Genomic DNA, 5,706 nt, shown 5'->3' with positions numbered 1-5,706 from the left:
TTTTCTTATTGTGGTTTTCTAAAGAATGAAACAAAAGCTTGTTGATACAAGATAGATTTTCTTATAGTAGAAACGTTTTTTCATTGGTGTTCCTCTTGGGACTCTATGTTTTTTGTACGCAGCTAGGGAAAATTGTCATCAACAAGCATCAAAAGAGGCTGAAAATGAAAGAAATGACATTGCTAAGAAGATAGGAATTCAGTGGATATTTGCAAAGTTCATTCTTCCACTAAAGAGGTGGAGATTCTTATTGTCAAAGCTACTTTCCACAAGAAGTTTAGCTCATAATGGCGAAACTATATTACCATCATGAATCAAGCTCTATGTGGTAGACTATTTTCTCTTTCAATTGAAGCAACAGAGATGTGCATCTTGATGGTAAATTATTTGGAAACAAATTGAAGTGTAGAAACAAAGAGAATGATCATCTATGAAAGATTTGACATTCATTGAAAAGTTTTCAAATATCATCAAGTGGGAGATCATGAAAAAGCTTCAAGAGTCGTGGTTAGTGGAGGTTCACGAAAACAAGAAAGAAAAGAGTTGAAATTTGTTCCTGGATGCTCAACAGCGGGACATATGGGATGCCTAGTGCACTGACAATCTTTTGTTTGTTCAATTAGCAACCCACTAGAAGTTGGTGGATAGTGTATTTTTCACAACATACACTATTGAAACCATCAGAAGCTAGGATTATTATGATGATGGCACAACAATGATCCTCAAAAGAATGAGTTTTGATACTTTCAGAATGGAATATCTTCCTCTCTATAGTGGCATGAAAGCAGAATTCAGAGACGTTGAAAAGAAAGAAGTAGAAGAAATATTGGCAAGAGAATTCTCTAGAGACTAAAGCCTTCTGTTATCCTTCTGTGGAGCACTAACAACTTAGTGGAGCCAACCCCCTCATGAATTATGCCATAAGGAGACAAGTGCTAGAACGAGTCCGGAGGTATATGAGAAGAGACAATGCACGAATCAAGGCCGAGAACAAGCTTGCATCAGAAGCCTCCTTTGACGCTCTAAAAGCACTCTTTACAGAAGCCCCCATGGCGACTCAAGGTTCCCTTTCTAGTCAAATTCGTCCTGGAAATATTGATGACAGGGCAGCAAATATAGTCCCATTGCCAATTTTTAAGGGAGATTACAATGAAGACCTTGATCTTCATGTCGCGGAGTTTATGGTAGTATGTGTGGCTAACAATTCTAGAACCCCCAAGCATTGATTAGCAATATTCTCCACCACTTTCAAGGGCGCGATATTTCAATGGTATGAGAGACAAGCAGCATGAACTTTTGACACATGGGACGACCTAAAGTCGACTTTTCTCACTAAATTTAGACATGAAGGTTTTGAAGAGGAGCGGATGCGAGAGGAGTTCATGAACCTAAGTTAATCCTCTAGAAATAGAGTAGAAGCTTATGTCTCACGAATGGAATCCATCTTGAAGGGCTGGACCAATCATCATTTGGATGAAGGCATCTAGAAAGAAGTGTTCCTTAGAGGTCTACAACTAGAAGTTCATAAGTTCGTAGAATTGAGAAGACCAGTCAATCTGCAAGTTGTAGTGGAAGGTGCAAGACTGTATGACGAAGTTGAAGCAAGGTTGTCAATGATCTCAGGAAGAGAAGTTTTACCTCCTTCCATATGCCAGGAATGGTATATCCACCAAATGCAGTCCCAGGAATAGTCCCCTATCCCTACCCCCAGATGCAAACAGTGCCATAGTACAATGCACCTAATCCATAGTGGCCACATATGACAATGTCTCAAATGATGGTTCAACCACAACAACAGTGGTCTCAAACAATTTCTCCAATAATATGGTGACTCAACAACAGTGGAATCCTACCCACTGGAATCAACAACCCCAAGTCTCAATAAGAGCTCTGAATCAGAACTAGAACAAAGGACCTACTGGATTAACCCAACCAGTGTATGTAGTAATCACAGAAGCTTCCCAAAACCCTACTACAAGTACTTTAGGAGGTGAAAATATGAAGGATTACATATCAAATTCAGTGGCAAGTATCAAGAAAGAGCTCATAGATGTGATTGCAAAGTAGCTACAAACACTGAAGGTGAATACCACCAATATATTTACTCCTACGAGAGGTGGGAAAGATGTGATATGTTCTAATACATGGTACGGAAAGTGCCATCACGTAAGACATTTAGCCACTGAATATACTAAAAAATCAATCATTCTTGGAGCTTTCTATTCATATTGTTTGAGGAAGAACCATATAGAGGATATTTACTCTCTAAAAGAGATACACGAAAGAATAAAGAAAGATAAAGATGCAAGATTCAACTTGCTGAATTCCAAAATAACAACACAGGACATTGGACCAAAGCCTAGGGATTTTTGTCCTAATTTCAGTCCAAGGAGGGCTCCCTCTCAAAGTTACAGAGGATGACAGTCTGCTGGCGGTGGTTAGAGATCAGAGGTAGAATGTTGCAGATGTGGAGAAAAGGGTCATATCTCACTAAATTGTCCAAACCCTAGAAGATATGTGGATTACAAGCCCTTATGCAATCAATGTAAAGGAGAAGGCCACACTGCAAAAGATTGTCCAAGTCCAGCCCATGTGAAATCTATTTCTGATACCCAACAGAAGACCTAAGAACCTGCTTTCAATTTGGTGGAATTGAAAGTGGCCGCAATAATACGAGCAAAGAAAAGAAAACCCATAGTTCCAAAAGAGAATGTTCCTTCTGTCAAGACTGTGAAGTTCAACCTTCCTTGGGAAAAACAAAGCAATACAGTCTAGAACAATGTAGTACATAGCACTACAGAGCCACAGAGAGCTATAGAGACAGTTGCAGGGACATGACTAGAAGTCCAAGAAATAGAGGATGCAGAAGTACCTCCTCATGAAGAAGAGGCACAGATGTTGCCATTCCTAGAAGAAAAAGGAAATATAAAAGTAGGCGCGACCCCATTTTCCAATTGATTGGAAAAACCTGTGGATCCTATTAAAGAGTATGATTTAGTCAAAGATCTAGACACTTTTAAACCAAACTTAACCTTCCGACGGTTGTCGATGTTGTCTTCCAGCTGTCGAAAAAAATTCAAAAGCATACTAACAAGAAAAAGAGGCCTAAGAATTGTTCCCTCCGTTGTGACCAAGCCCAATAGAGTCTCAAAACCCATAAAGGAAGTAGATGTGGCTAACGCCTTCCTAGATCCTGGAACCCCAAAGATTGGTGTATGGATAAAAGGATGCTTTATTGCAGATGCATTGATTGATGGAGGCTCATCAGTAAACATAATGACGGATGTGATAATGAAGGATCTAGGCTTGCAAGGAATGCAACCTACACAGTGGCTTATCAAATTGGCAGACCAAAGCAGAATCAAACCGTTGGACATCCTCCAATATGTAAAAACAACCCTTGTGGGAAGAGACTATTGGCTGACATATTTGGTGGTTAAACCAAATTCCTACGGGACCTCATACCCTCTATTGTTGGGAAAACCTTGGCTTTTTGAAGTAAGAGCAAGGAGGGATTGGTTCAAAGGAACCCTAACCCTAGGTAGAGACCCAATAAAGTGGTGTTGAAGTTGTATGGATCGCAAAAAGGTAATAGATCTACATCCATCAAAGTCATAATAGACTCCTCCAATGAAGTAACAGATGGTATATTAGGAGATGAAGAGGCTATCAAACAGATATTTTCCAAGAAAACAGAGGCACAATCCCTAATAGTGGGCACTGTAAGCCAACAGATCTCTTTTTGTTTGACAGAATTATTGTGGTATCCTTTGGACTGATCCATGAATCATGTCATATGCAAAGCCTTTATAAGAAATGGAATAAAAGGAATAAGCCTTCCTTCAGTAGTGACTATTGTCATCCAAAGTTACCCTTCCTTAAAGAAGATGATGACGATGCACCTTGCTAACAATCCCCAGTCCTGCAATTTAAACAGAATGCAGGAAGTTCCTATTATGTGGTATTCTTGGATGCATATTCAAAAGAAAAATTCTTGAGCCAAGAAGTAATTTATCCCCAATCCAAACCCGAAACCTTAATGATACCCTTTCAGGCTCCCAAAGAGCGAGCTAAGCCTCCATTAAAAGACAATAGTAGTTCAAGTGCATCATCAGAAGATGATACTACTCCCTTGAAGGAGTTGGATCTCTACCCAGAAGCAATCCGTGTGACATTTATTCATGAAGTGGAAGGTGAAAGGCAATTGACATTCTCGAATGCTGACGGTAATGAACGTCACCTAAAAGTGGGTCTAAATCTTCCAGGATAAAAACTAGTGGTTCTGCGAGACCTACTAAAGGAGAACTTAGACGTGTTTGCATAGTTATATAAAGATCTAAAGGGGATTTATCCCACAATATGCCAACACCACATCGATCTAAAGCCCGATGCCAAACCTGTGAGGCAAAGATAGAGGTGCATGAATTCCAATTATTTTGCTTTGGTGAAGGCGGAATTATTGAAGCTCCTTGAAGCTGAGTTCATTTATCCTATGGCTAATAGTGAATGGGTTTCGCCCATTGTGGTCCTACCCAAGAAGAACGGGAAACTTCGAATATATGTGGACTTTCGAAAGCTGAACTCCAAGACAAAGAATGATCATTTTTCTATCCCTGTCACAGACCAACTATTGGACACAGTGGTAGGCCATGAGCTTTATTCCCTCTTGGATGGATTCAACGAATACAACCAAGTCCAAATCATAGAAGAGGACCAATCCAAAACAACCTTCACAACAGAATGGGGAACCTATGCTTATAGAGTGATGGCGTTTGAGCTTTGTAATGCTCCTATTACCTTCCAAGTGATAATGGCTACCTTTCAGAACCATCTGCATGATTTCATTGAGGTGTATCTCAATGACTTCTATGTCTATAGCCTAATTCGTGAGCATTGGGGACACCTAGAACAATGTTTTGACCAATGTAGAGAGTATGGGATTTCTCTCAACCCCGAAAAATGTGTTTTTGATGTCTCATCAAGAGTTTTTCTGGGCCACATTATCTCTGCATAAGGGATAGCAACAAATTCTGCTAAGATTGAGAAGATTGTCGCCGCAACTTTGCTAGCTTTCCAAAATCGCCCTCACGCCTATTGAAGGACTAGCCCTTGCGTGAGTTGAGCTCTGATACCAAGTGTAACGCACGCATTAAACCTTGACAGCCCCAACTAACCTTAAGAAATTGAGGGGATTTCTTGGACCAATAGACGGAACTACACAGTGACAGAGCTTGAGTGTCTAGCAATGATGTTTGCTTTGGAGAAGTTTCGACATTATCTGCTGTCTCGACGCATTTCAAATTCTACGTAGACCATGAAGCCCTTTCCTTCCTGATGAACAAGGCTGATGTGAAGGGAAGAATGATGAGATGGCTCCTTCTGTTTCAAGAGTTCAACTTTGAAGTGGTTTTCAAACCGGATCGCTCTCATGTCCTAGCTGATTACCTTTCGCGAATCCCTCAAAGTGATGATGAAGAAGAGTAAGATGATCTAGATCTTCTTGATGCTTCCTTGTTTCTAGTCGAAACAGTTACCCCATGGTACACAGACATAAGCCAACCTCTTGGCAACCCAATAGTATCCCCCTAGTATCTCGGGCCGCGATAAGAAGAAGCTTCTGTTGGAATCATTCCCCTATACCCTGTTAGGTGACACTCTATACAAGAAATGAAAAAATGAAGTCTTACGAAGATATGTTGCAAGAGA

This window comes from Lygodium microphyllum, chromosome 6, assembly GCF_053477565.2.
Source record: "Lygodium microphyllum isolate KBCC chromosome 6, Lygodium_microphyllum_v1.1.10, whole genome shotgun sequence".
In the NCBI taxonomy this organism is placed as follows: Eukaryota; Viridiplantae; Streptophyta; class Polypodiopsida; order Schizaeales; family Lygodiaceae; genus Lygodium; species Lygodium microphyllum.
The sequence above is the reverse complement of the archived record's forward strand: the minus strand, read 5'-3'. Positions refer to the sequence as shown.